Genomic DNA, 14,953 nt, shown 5'->3' on the forward strand with positions numbered 1-14,953 from the left:
TCCCTTAAAGAAATGGAAGAAAAAACTGAACAAAAAATGGGAAGAAATCAAATCAAGCCAAGAAAAAGCAATTAAACAGATGAAAGAAACATTCCAAGATCTGAAAAATGAATTTGAGACAATAAAGAAAACACATGCTGAGGGAATGCTGGAAATAGAAATCCTGACTAAACGAACAGGAACTACAGAAACAAGCATAACCAACCGATTGCAAGAGATGGAACAGAGAATCTCTGACACTGAAGACACGATAGAGAAAATAGATTCGTCAGTCAAAGAAAACAATAAAGACAAAAAAGTCCTAACACAAAATGTCCAGGAAATTTAGGACACCATGAAAAGACCAAACCTAACAATAATAGGGATAGAAGAAGGAGAAGAATACCAACTCAAAGGCACAGAAAATATATTCAACAAAATCATAGAAGAAAACTTTCCTAACCTAAAGAAAGAAATACCTATGAAGATACAAGAAGCTTACAGAACACCGAATAGGCTGGATCCAAAAAAAAAGTCCCCTCGCCACATAATAATCAAAACACTAAACACACAGAATAAAGAAAAAATATTAAGAGCTGCAAAGGAAAAGGACCAAGTAACATATAAAGGCAAACCCATCAGAATAACACCAGACTACTCAATAGAGACTATGAAAGCTAGAAGATCATGGACAAATCTCATGCAGACACTAAGAGACCATGGATGCCAACCCAGACTATTATACCCAGCAAAACTCTCAATCACCATAGGCGGAGTAAACAAAATATTCCAGGATAAAACCAGATTTAATCAATACTTGTCCACAAACCCAGCCCTACAGAAAGCACTAGAAGGGAAAATTCAACCCAAAGAAGTTAAACACATCCATGAAAAATCAAGCAATAGATAATCCTACACCAACATACACCACAGAAGGACAACACAACACAACCAAAAAAATAACAGGAATTAACAATCACTGGTCATTAATATCCATCAATATCAATGGTCTCAACTCACCTATAAAAAGACACAGGCTAACAGAATGGATAAGAAAACAGGACCCATCCATATGCTGCATACAAGAAACACACCTTAACTCCAAAGACAGACACTACCTCCGAGTAAAGGGCTGGGAAAAGGTTTTCCAAGCAAATGGACCTAAGAAACAAGCTGGTGTAGCTATCCTAATATCTAATAAAATAGACTTCAAACTAAAATCAATCAAAAGAGACCAGGATGGACATTACATATTCATCACGGGAAAAATCCACCAAGATGAAGTCTCGATTCTAAACATTTATGCTCCAAATACAAAAGCACCCACATTCATAAAAGAAACACTACTAAAGTTTAAAACGCACATCAAACCCCACACATTAGTAGTGGGAGATTTTAACACACCACTCTCACCAAAAGATAGATCTACCAGACTGAAACTTAACAAAGAAATAAAGGACCTAACAGATGTTATGACTCAAATGGACCTAATAGATATCTACAGAATATTCCATCCTAACACAAAAGAATATACCTTCTTCTCAGCACCCCATGGAACCTTCTCAAAAATTGACCACATGCTTGGACACAAAACAAATCTCAACAGATACAAAAAAATTGGAATAGCCTCCTGTATCTTATCAGACCACCATGCCTTAAAGTTAGAACTCAATAACAACAAAAATTATAGAAAACCCACAAACTCATGGAAACTGAATAATGCCCACCTGAAACATCAATGGGTCAAGGAAGAAATAAAGACAGAAATTAAAGAGTTCCTAGAATTCAATGAAAATGAAAGTACAACATACCCAAACTTATGGGACACTATGAAAGCAGTGCTAAGAGGAAAATTCATAGCTCTAAATGCACACATAAAGAAGATGGAGCAATCCCATACCAATGAACTAACAGCACAACTGAAAGCTCTAGAACAAAAAGAAACAAACTCACCCAGGAGAAATAGACGCCAGGAAATAATCAAATTGAGGGCTGAAATCAACGAAATAGAAAACAAGAGAACAATACAAAAAATCAATGAAACAAAGAGTTGGTTCTTTGAAAAAATCAACAAGATAGACAAACCACTAGCCAAATTAACCAAAAGGCAAAGAGAGAGCACCCAAATTCACAAAATCAGAAATGAAAAGGGAGACATAACAACAGACAATGAGGAAATCCAGAGAATCATCAGATCATACTTCAAAAACCTGTACTCCACAAAAATGGAAAACCAGGAAGAAATGAACAATTTTCTGGATAAATACCACATACCAAAATTAAATCAAGACCAGATAAACCATTTAAATAGACCAATAACCCCTAAAGAAATAGAAACAGTCATCAAAAGTCTCCCAACCAAAAAAAGCCCAGGACCAGATGGTTTCAGTGCAGAATTCTACCAGACTTTCAAAGAAGAACTAATACCAATCCTCTTCAAAGTGTTCCACACAATAGAAACAGAAGGAACACTACCAAACTCTTTTTATGAGGCTACAATTACCTTGATACCCAAACCACACAAAGATGCAACAAAGAAAGAGAACTACAGACCAATCTCCCTCATGAACATTGATGCAAAAATACTCAACAAAATATTGGCAAACTGAATCCAAGAATACATCAAAACAATCATCCATCACGACCAAGTAGGCTTCATCCCAGGGATGCAAGGATGGTTCAACATATGGAAATCAGTCAATGTAATACACCATATAAACAAACTGAAAGAAAAAAACTACATGATCATCTCCTTAGATGCTGAAAAAGCCTTTGACAAAATCCAACACCCCTTCATGATAAAGGTCTTAGAAAGATTAGGAATACAAGGAACATTTCTAAACATAATAAAAGCAATTTATAGCAAGCCAACAGCAAACATCAAATCAAATGGAGAGAAACTCAAAGCGATACCACTAAATTCAGGAACAAGACAAGGCTGTCCACTCTCCCCATATTTATTCAATATAGTACTAGAAGTTCTAGCTAGAGCAATAAGACAACAAAAGGAGATCAAAGGGATACAAATTGGCAAGGAAGAAATCAAACTTTCACTATTTGCAGATGATATGATAGTATACATAAGTGACCCCAAAAACTCTACCAGGGAACTTCTACAGCTGATAAACTCCTTCAGTAAAGTGGCAGGATACAAGATCAACTCAAAAAAATCAGTAGCCCTCCTATACACAAATGATAAAGGGGCTGAGAAAGAAGTCAGAGAAACATCACCCTTTACAATAGCCACAAATAATATAAAATACCTTGGGATAACACTAACTAAACAAGTGAAAGACCTTTTTGATAAGAACTTTAAATCTCTAAAGAAAGAAATTGAAGAAGATATCAGAAAATGGAAAAATCTCCCATGCTCATGGATAGGTAGGATTAACATAGTAAAAATGGCAATCTTACCAAAAGCAATCTACAGATTCAATGCAATCCCCATCAAAATCCCAACACAATTCTTCACAGAATTGGAAAGAAAAATACTCAACTTTATATGGAAAAACAAAAGACCCAGGATAGCTAAAAGAATCCTATACGATAAAGCAACCCTTGGAGGCATCACCATCCTGGACCTCAAATTCTACTATAGAGCTATAGTAATAAAAACAGCTTGGTACTGGTATAAAAACCGACATATGGACCAATGGAATCGAATTGAAGACCCTGACATTAATGCATGCACATATGAACACCTGGTTTTTGACAAAGGAGCCAAAATTATACAATGGAACAAAGAAAGTATCTTCAACAAATGGTGCTGGCATAACTGGATGTCAATATGTAAAAGATTACAAATAGATCCATATCTGTCACCATGCACAAAATTCAAGTCCAAGTGAATCAAAGACCTAAACATAAATCCAGTTACACTAAACTTAATAGAAATGAAAATAGGAAGCACTCTTGAACGCATTGGCACCAGAGACCATTTCCTAAATAAAACACCAACAGCACAGACCCTGAACACAACCATTAATAAATGGGACCTCTCGAAACTGAGAAGCTTTTGCAGGGCAAAAGACACAGTCAATAAGACAAAAAGACAGCCAACAGATTGGGAAAAGATCTTCACCAACCCCACATCTGACAGAGGATTGATCTCCACAATATATAAAGAACTCAAGAAACTAGACATCAAAGCACTGAACAGTCCAATTAAAAAACGGGCTAAAGAGCTAAACAGAGAATTCACAAAACAAGAACTACAAGTGACTGAAATACATTTAAAGAAATGCTCAACATCCTTAATCATCAGAGAAATGCAAATCAAAACGACTCTGAGATACCACCTTACACCTGTCAGAATGGCTACGATCAAAAACACCAATGACAACCAATGTTGGAGAGGATGTGGAGCAAAGGGAACACTCCTCCACTGTTGGTGGGAATGTAAACTTGTACAACCACTGTGGAAATCAGTATGGCGGTTTCTCAGAAAATTAGGTATCGAACTACCTCAAGACCCAGCCATCCCACTCTTGGGCATATACCCAAGGAATGCTGATTCATACCATAAAGATACATGCTCAGCTATGTTCATAGCAGCACTATTTGTAATAGCCAGAACCTGGAAACAACCTAGATGCCCATCAACGGAAGAATGGATGAAAAAATGTGGTACATATACACAATGGAGTACTACTCAGCAGAGAAAAACAATGAAAGCATGAAATTTACAGGCAAATGGATGGAACTAGAAAAAATCATCCTGAGTGAGGTAACCCAAACTCAGAAAGACAGTTATGGTATGTACTCACTCATTGGTGGATTCTAGATTTAAAATAAAGAACAATCAGACCACAACCCATAGAACCATAGAGGCTATATATATAGCATGGAGGTCCCTAGGACGACTGTGGCATATAATAAATTTCAGTTTTACTCAATTATTAAAAAAAATAGCCAAATGAATGGAAACACATGAACTATGAACCAAAGGCTGAGGGGCTCCCAGATGGATCAGGCCCTCTGGATAGGTGAGACAGTTGATTGGCTTGATCAGTTTGAGAGGCAACTAGGCAGTGGGACCAAGTCCTGTGCTCATTGCATGAGTTGGCTGTTTGAAACCTGGAACTTATGCAGGGATACTTAGCTTAGTCTGGGAGGAAGGGACTGGACCTCCCTGGACTGAGTCTACCAAGTTGATCACAGTCCTCGGGGGAGGACTTGTCCTGGAGGAGGTGGGAATGGAGGGTGGGCTGGGGGTAAGGGGAGGGCGTGGGAGGGGGGAGAATAGGGGAACCCATGGCTGATATGTAGAACTGAATGGTATTGTAAAATAAAAAATATATATCACAAAAAAAATGGGACTGTTTAAATGAAGAAATTTATTGTTTCTACCTAGACTAAAGATGCAGTTTTGTGTATGCATATGTGCTTTATTAACTGGTGATTCGTGAATTGTTTTATGGAACTGTTTATGTAAAAATGGAATTATGGAACTGGTAATGTGTTACAAATGGAACTGTTTAAACAGAAAAGTTTGGGTTTTCTAACTAGGCTTGAGATTTTGCTTTAAAAAGTTATTAAGAATAGGGAGAGTTAATAGTCCTTTAATAGTCTATTTAAATTAAAAAATATTTTCTTGTTTGAGTGGATTAATGCCATGTTTTGTTAGTAAGAAATGCAAATGGGTATACTAAAATTACTTTAAAGAGTTTTATTAAGAAAATGCTTTTGGATGTTTTGCTAAGTTTTCAAAGTGTTAATGGTTAGATTGAGAATATTGCTTTTAAATGTGGGCTTGTAGGAACTGTGAAAGTTTGGGTTTTCTAACTAGGTTTGAGATAGTTTAAAAAATTATAAAGAAAAGGAGGAGTTATGAGTGAAATAAGGTTGAATTATGTTTGCAGAAACTATGTTTAACCTATTGATATTAATGCATCCTGGTTTTGTGGAGTTAAGGAAATATTTACGTTTGATGTGAATACATCGAAGTTTTTCCTAGGTTCTCTTAGCAAGAAAATTCAAATGATTCTACCAAGAGTTAAAGTTGTAAGACTGAGAAAATTAACTATATATAGTACCATATATGTTAACTCAAATGGTTCTGTTAAGAGTTTGGTTTGAGTTGTAAGATTGGGAGAATTGTGACTAGGTATAGCAATATTTATGTTAACCTGTTAATGGTAATGATGAAGCTAAGGGATTCTTTAAGTTTGCAATTGCATAAAGTTTTTTGGTTTAGAAAGGGCTTAATTCAGCTAAAGACTGCTCTAGTCACCTTGGACCTAATCCAAAAGAGAAATGCCATCTTTATCATCCTATACTCCCATACTGGAAGGTGTAACAGCTATGGAGATTGCTGTAAACCATTAATAACGAGTTATTTTTTATATATTAAGAAAAGGGGACCTGTGGGAGCCCATTTTCAGGTTCCTCGTGGCTTTACCCAACAGGTCCTCATAGAGAGGGTGATTAGGACCACGGGCCTGAGTGCAGGTGTCTGAGATGGTCTGCACTTGGCTGTGCTGGGGGGAGTTTTTTTGCTCCACCCCTTGGTGTCTCTATAAATACCCTGGGGCAGAGCCAGTGGGCTGTTGGAAAAGGTTCCAGGCCCTCTTGAGGCTATCTTTTATTTTCTATCTGTTTATTTCCACAATCTAAATCCTTCTATCTAATATTTCCTGCTGCTCCCACTGAAGAAAACTCTGGGGAACTGTGGGGTTGGTATGTAAACGTCCCACAGATATGGTATGAGCTGCCATATGTGATTGAGTTTTATTCATGTATCAACAAGAGTTTGGACAGTGATTCAGCTCAGAATTTACAGGACTGTTCCTCATGATAGACCTGAACTATAAAACTGAGCATGTCACTGTTAGGGACCTTTGGCTTGGTCTCCATCATGAATCTCTTCTGCAGTTTTAGAGCTATGCTGGATGCTGTGGCATGCAAGAGAGGAGGACCGTGGGATTGAATTCATCTTGTGACATTGGTACTGAGGCTTTGTTGATGAAGTGTCTGCAGCATGCATACTCATTATTACAGGAGGCAAGACAAGAGGAAAGTCAAAAGTTTGAGTCTAGCCTGAGCTACATAATGAAACCCTGTCTGAACTAGCAACACTGAGAGCTGTGGCCCAGTCTCAAAGAACAGCTTGGCAGAAAGACCTGAAGAATCAAGAATTCTATACCATGACTCCTCATCTTATGCTCGTAAAGCCTCCATCCACTCAATGAAGCATGGGGAACCTTTTGCAAGAATCCACTTGGCTAGGATCACCATGCCCCACCCAATATCTACTGCTGCCAGAAAGCAAATGTTAAAAATTTTCTGCAGAAACTGCTTTGTCTGCAAAAACCCAAAAATTGAAGGACATTGGTAGGGGGAGTGTTTTTCAACTTAAATATCAACTGGTAGGCTTGGTGATGTGGCCTATACCTTTAATCCCACCACTCAGGAGGCAGAGTCAGGTGGATCTCTGTGAGTTTGAGCCAGCCTGGTCTACAGAGCGAATTGCAGGACAGGCTCCCAAGCTACACAAAGAAAACCTGTCTCAAAAAAACAAAAGAAAAAATTAACTGATCGTTTAGACTAGGCTGGCCTCAAACTCACAGATATCAGCTTGCCTCTGCCTCCTTTATTCCTAGATTAAAGGCATGAACAAAAATGCCTGGGTTCAATTGACATAAAGATCAGCCTAGTCATGGAATTTAAGCGACTCACATTTGTGGTTCTGACCTGCCTGAATAGCCTTGAGTTCAAGGTCATCCTGACATTTTTTGGAGGTGGTGGTGTGGTATTTGAGTAGCTTTGGATCCTATTCCTGAACTTGCTGTGTAGACCAGGCTGGCCTCAAACTCACTAAGAACAGCCTGCCTCTGCCCCCTGAGTGCTGGGATTAATACCCTCACATTCTTAATGAGACTCTGAACCAATAAACATAGGAACCATAAATGACCAAATTAATTATTGTATATAAACGAGAGCACATGGTCATATTCTGCTTATCCTGCCCTTAGGGGGCTGAGGTAGATGAATCTGTTTGAATTTATCTTTAAAAAAACAAAACAAAATCAACAACAGCAAACAAACAAAAAATAAACCACCACTCCCCACACCACAGCACAATAAAATAATACATAGATCATATTTGAAGTAAGGACAGGCCTAGACTATGCTGCAGGAGATGGGGTTTCCTGTGGAGCTGAAGAACTTACCTGATCTGGACACTGTTGAGAGGCCTCCAAACACAGGCAAGGGCAGGATGTGACTCCAGGATCCAAGACTGAGCATTTCTCGGGATGCTCTAAGTTTTTATATAGGTTTCCACTGAACCCTCCCCTTTGTGGCCACACCCTCCCATCCTAAGTATGCAGTCTGAATCAATAACTGAGTCTCCACCCAATTAATGCTTTTGGGATTTACATGGTATAGGATCAACTCTAAATCCAGGAAAATACTTAAGCAAGGTTGATGGTCACTGAAGCCATGTTATGGTGGCCCATGCCTTTAATCCTAGCATTAGCAAAGAGAGACAGGCAGATATCAAAAGATACCCTGTGGTGATATTTTATGTGTGCTGAAATGTGATTTTTTATTCTTATGTTAATAAATAAAGTTTGCCTTGAGATCAGAGGTCATAGCGAGCCATAAACAGAAGTCAGGTGGTGGTAGCACACGCCCTTAATCCTATCACATGGCAGGGAGAGTCTCTGTGTGTTCAAGGACACAGGCAATCTTGGTGATACACGCCATTAATCCCAGTACCAACCATAGAGGCCTGGAGGTCTATATATACAGGCAGTGATGAGGAAGTGATGTGGCTGGGCTTAGAGACAATCAGAAGGCAGAACAGGAAGGCAATAAAGGTTAAAGTTAGACAGGAAGAGGCTTCCTTGGGAAGCTATGGTGAAGTGGTGAGCTAAGGTGAGTTGGCGGCGATTGCTCTGATCTCTATGGCTTGCACCCCTGTATTTGGCTCTGTGTTTCTTATTTAATAAGACTGTTTAGAAATTCGTCTTTAACACCCTGTCTAGAAAAAGTAAACCAAAAGCAGGAACATCATCAACAACAAAACTCATTCATAGATCCAACCACAAACACTGAGTCATTAATTGCTGATCTATGTATTTATGTTGTAAATGTTTTGATCAGGGTTTTAAAGTGTAGCTAAGGTTAGTTGGAACTCCTGTGGCCTAGGCTAAGCTCCAATGCTCAGCAATCCTCCTGTCTCCATCTGCCTTTTGTTATGGTGTGAGCTGCCACACCTGAGTTTTATTCTTGTGTGAACAACATAGTTTAGAAGTGATTTGGACCATCATTTACAGGACTGTCTCATGATCGACCTGAACCATAGAGCTGAGGATGTCATTCATTGTTAAAGGACCTTTGTCCAGGTCTTCATAAAGCTGATCAGGGGTTGAGCTGGATGCTGTGGCAATCAATTGTTACGACAGCTACACAGAAGACTGAGGCAGGAGGATGGTGTGAGTGCATTCCTCTTGTGATGAGAGTACTGGTGATCAGCTCAGTTGATAGAGTCTTTCTCTAGTGTGCTCACAGTTGTTATAGCAGCATGCAGGAACAGGAGGATAGCTGCGAGGTTGAGTCTAGCCTGCTCCATGATAAAACCCTGTCCCAAGGAATGGACAACACTGAGAGCTGTTGCCTGGTGTTGGAGAACAGCTTGACAGAGAGCCATGGAATCCTGCAGTCTGTAGCATTACTCCTCGTGTGTTGTTCTCAAAGCCTCCAATCCACTCTCTTCAGCATGACAAGCCCCTTCAAGCATCTACCTGGCTAGGATTCCCATCATCCCACTCAATTCTAACTGCTGCTAAGCATCAAAATTTTAAAAAATTAAACTAGAAATATAAAACACAATAAAAACATTCTAGAGTGGATATACCTGCCAGAATATTTGGCTTCTAAGTCAACAGAGATGCATTTGTACTTTCTTTCACACTTTCTGCAATTTTGGGGGCAGGTTGTCAGGTAGCCCAGCTAGGAAGCTAGAATGACCTTGACTCTCTGCTCCTCTGTCATACTCTCAAGAGTCAGGGGATTACAGATGTGCATCTTTGTGTCCTATTTGTGGATTTCTGAGATATTAGCCAGGCTTCTTGCATGGGAGACCATCAATCCAGCAGATGAGGTGCATCTCAGAATTTTTGAATGGGCTAGGGTACAAGGATGGCCATGTACGATCTCTGGAGTCATCCAACTCCTCATAGAAAGATGGTCACTCAGGTTTGTGTCCAGGTCATTTTAAGTTATTAATCAGCTACTTGGCTCATTTATTTATGTAATTTCCTTTTCTGAGGCTGGCCTGGAAGTCAATATTTAGCCCTGCTTGGCCAAAGACTTTTTTATCCACTTGCCTTCCACAATGGGATAGTGGGCTTACAAGCCTGTACCACACAAGGTTTTCTCATTCTTTTGTTTTTGTTTTTTTGTGGTAGGCTCTTGCTATATGTAGCTCAGTGTGGTCTCTCATTCACACGAAAGACTACTTCTCCTTTTTTAGGTTCCCAATGGCTGAAACTACTGGTGTTAGTTACTGAGACATCTTGGACATCTTTTTGATTACTTCCACTTAACAGTCTCTGCTTTTCAGAGACCTGATCTGCAGTAGTTCAGGACAGCCTGTGGAGCCCACCCTCTTTCCAGATGCTCTCAGGTAGTTTCATGGTTTTTTGTTTGTTTGTTTTTGTTTATTATTTGTTTCAAGGCAGTGATTCTCTGTGTAGCTTTGGAGCCTATCCTGGAATTTAGTCTGTAGACCAGGCAGGCCTTTAACTCACAGAGATCCACCTTCCTCTGCCTCCAAAATGCTGGGATTAAAGGCATAAACAACCACCACCCTGCCCAGTTTCATGGCTTTACAATTTTTATAAGAAGGATGAGCAATGGTGGCACATGCCTTTAATCTGAGTACTCCCGAGACCAAGTCAGGTGGATATATGTGAGTTTGAGTCCAGCCTGATCTACAGTGTGAGATCCAAGATAGGCACCAAAACTACTCAGAGGAAACTCTGTCTCAAAAAAACCAACCACCCAAACAAACAACCAAAAAAAGAAAGAAAAAAAAAAGAAGGAAACCAAATTAAAATTTAAACCCATTATGGTATTGCATGCAAACAGGGAGGGGGCAGAAGGAGGAGGGATAGGCAAGGACATGAAGCCTTGACTACCTCAGCAAGTGGAAGGTATTTCAGATGAGGTTAGTTTACAACACAGTCTCAGCCACCATCCAGCTCACAAATGTTGATGAAGTCATAGTCTCATTGTACAGACATGAAAGGCCTGGAAGTCACCATATAGACCTGGTGGGCCCTGCACAAAGAAATCAGCCCCCTTCTTTCTTAGAGCACTGAAATTAAAGGGGTTCAAAGTCATTGACTATTTATTTGTTTCTTTGCCTAGAAGAAGTCACAATCCCATTTTTGTCTCCTGTTGTGAAAAGTGGGAAACAGCATCTTGTTCAAACTCCACTCTGACCCTGGGTCATCATGTAGTTCTAGCCTTTCTGAAAAAAATTTTTTAAATTATTTATTTGTTTATTTATTTATTAAGTGTACACTATTATGCCTGAATGTATGCTTGTACACCTGAGGAGGACACCAGAACTCATTATAGATAGTTGTGAGCCACCATGTGCTGGTTTCTGGGTATTGAACTCAGGACCTCTAGAAAAGAAGCTAGTGCTCTTAGCCTCTGAGCCATGTCCCCAGCCCTTGTCTGAAACATTTTATGTAGATCACCTTGCTTCTGCATCCAAGATGCTGGGATTAACGGTGTGTTCACCCATGCCTGGTTCAGCTCCCATTATTGGTGACTTTTTGTTTCTCCTCACTGTGCTGAACTGGTCTTTACAGAAACACCCTCTTCTGTCAAAAAGCTAAGGGCACCATCTCCTCCCATGACACAGATTTAAAACTGTTATGAGAATTGGTCTTTATATAGCCATGCTGGCTTCTATTTTGTTAAATAGCCAAAGATGACCTTAGTTCTGAATGACAGGCTTATTCCAGCTTGTCTAGTGCACACAATGCTGTAGAGAGAGCCTAGGGTTTGTGATGCTAGGCAAACACATTTCCAATTGGCTATATCATCAGAACCATTGCCTAACAGCAGCAGATGCAAGCCATGTTTCTGCCTCAGCCTTCTGAGTAGCTAACATAACTGAAGAATGAGAGAACATGCAACTCGGTTATATATTCTAGAAAAGATCCCACAGTTGTGACAATGTTTGTCACAAAGTTTTCCGAGGATATGTTTAGGAGGTTTTGTGTGCATGTCTCTTGCCAGGAAGATAGTACCGCCAATCTGACCAACACTCAGAACTGTAGATGTAACCAACCATCTTATTAAATAAGAAACACAGAACCAATGTAAAAGAGAAAGCCGAGAGGTCAGAGCTCAGAGCTAAAAATCTTACCTTTCCTCCAGCATGCTCCTAGCTTCCTGAAAGAGATCTACTTCCTGTGTGTATGTCTTTTCATAGTCTTTTTGTTCTGCCTTCTCATTGGTTGTAAACCCAAACACATGATTGCCTCATCACTGCCTGTATGTACAGCCCTGCAGGTCTTAAAGGCCTATGTCTCCAATGCTGGCTGTATCCCTGAACACACAGAGATCTACCTAGCTCTTCTACCAAGTGCTGGGATTAAAGGCATGTGCCACCACAGCCACACTCTTGCTATGGCTCTAATAGCTCTGACCCCCAGGCAACTTTATTTATTAACATACAATCAAAATCACATTTCAGTACAATTAGAATACCACCACATTTCCCCTTTTCTATTTTAATAAAAAGAAAAAAAAGCAAAAGGTTATAACTAACATAAGAAAAACTATATAAAAAGTACAATAACTATATACAATATATACAAGTAATAAATACCTAAACAATGTCTAGTCCATTTGTATTTGACAAATCAGAGAAAATAATTCCATTATCTATCCTATTTTGATAAATCCAAAATGTATCTAATCACTTTCTATCCTAATTAATCTTCAACTATAACTAACTAATCTTCAACTATAACTAACTAATCTTCAACTATAACTAACTAATCTTCAACTATAACTAACTAATCTTCAACTCCCTCAGAGATCCAAGAAGGAAATAATATTAGCTAACAAAATTAAAAACAGGGCCGGGTGGTGGTGGCGCACGTCTTTAATCCCAGCACTCGGGAGGCAGAGCCAGGAGAATCTCTGTGAGTTCGAGGCCAGCCTGGGCTACGAAGTGAGTTCCAGAAAAGGCGCAAAGCTACACAGAGAAACCCTGTCTCGAAAAACCAAAAATAAATAAATAAATAAATAAATAAATAAATAAATAAATAAATAAATAAACAGGAAGTGCATGCATGCAACTTCCAAAAAATTTGTGAGTAGACAGAAACAGCCAGCTGCCTGGACAGTCACCTGAGGTTTCTCCGCAGTGCTGGGGCATCATCTTCAGCCTATAGGCTTAGTGTATCTGACAGACTCATTTGTGAAGTAGGACGTACACAAGGTCAACAGTTCAACCTCACATTGGGTGAGAGCAGTCCATGTACAAGAAACACCTGAATTCCACTAGTGTCCTGTCATGATTCAGGATTTTAAATTCTGGAAATTGTTGACAGTTTTTGAATTCAGCTGTCCATTCTTCTTGGCTGTGTATATATGGCTTCATCTCAGCATCCCCTTCTTCTCCACATCCCTCTATTAAATGCCAGTCTAATATGGAGAGGCGTGAGCCTTCAGCTGCTGTTCCATTGCACAACAGAAGACATTGGCCCACTGCCTGTTCAGCTGCCTTCGAAGAAAAGGGCACTGTACCTTTTCCGGATTGTGAAGGCCACTTCAGGGATGGGGCCATATTGTCCTGGCCTCAGAAGATGCCTTTTGATAAAGCCATAACCACACTTGTTTTGGCAAGAATCAGTAGTCCTTTGTTTCGTGTCCTGTATGTCCATTTTGTCCTGTTGATTCGAGGATACTTTGTTGTCCAGTGGCTAACTTTTGCCACAGTGAAAGTTGACTCCATATGCAGTTTCTTCAATGCCCATATTATCTCTGAAGTAGATTGGTACTGCCAGGAGCTGACATGTCTCAAAAAAGAAAAATTTCTAAGTTATTAAAACATTTTAAATGTCATATTCTGTAGATCTCTGAAGGGTTTGAAGATGACCTGTCTATCTAAAATATATCTGCTCAATTTTTAAAACATATCTAATATGACTACAAGTTCTATTGTAATGTCTAACTACTAACTTTCATTTCTTTATATCCTAATAGTTGGTAATAATAACATTCAAGGATCAGAAAATTGCATTACATTGTTAAATGAATGGTATAAATACAATTGGAAATATACATATAGCATTTTCTAACAATATCAATTTCAAATTTGTATACAATATAAAATAATCCAATCCAATGTAAAGTATTTAAAACTAGTAATTGTCTTTCACTTTTCTTTCTTTCTTTTTTTTTAAACAAGAACTTTAAATCTAATCTCCTTTGCTTAGCCTTTTCCTAACCCTTGACAACAACTTGTAACCAACCCCCCTAAACAATGAAAATTATCCTAGATCCAAAACCCATTAAAAAGACCAAAAAACTGCCCACCCCACACCACCTCTTTGGGAATGTGGGCATCGTATTCTTAAAATTGCTTCCTGCTGGGTATGGGCGAAGTTTTCTTTATCCTGAAAGAAAAATTTTAGGTTAATTGTCAAATTCTAGGAAAGGTAACTATATCCTTCATTATCCGTGCTGTGTATAATGCCAAAGTTCAGGGTTTATCTCAAGTCCTTATTCAAGTAGTCTTTGAGACTGGATCATCTCAGCTAGTCATCTCAAAATTGCTCTGAGCACCTTGTAGTTCAAAGCTGATCTGTAGATGATGTTTGTCAGCTTAGTGATATTATTATTGTCCACGTGGAATTGTTGTTGTTTTGGGACCCCACCTTCTTTCTGGAGACTTCAGTTGATGTTAGGCCTGGCCATGATTTCCTGCAGAAAA

The sequence above is a fragment of the Peromyscus maniculatus genome, chromosome 2 (genome assembly GCF_049852395.1).
Source record: "Peromyscus maniculatus bairdii isolate BWxNUB_F1_BW_parent chromosome 2, HU_Pman_BW_mat_3.1, whole genome shotgun sequence".
Classification (NCBI taxonomy): domain Eukaryota; kingdom Metazoa; phylum Chordata; class Mammalia; order Rodentia; family Cricetidae; genus Peromyscus; species Peromyscus maniculatus.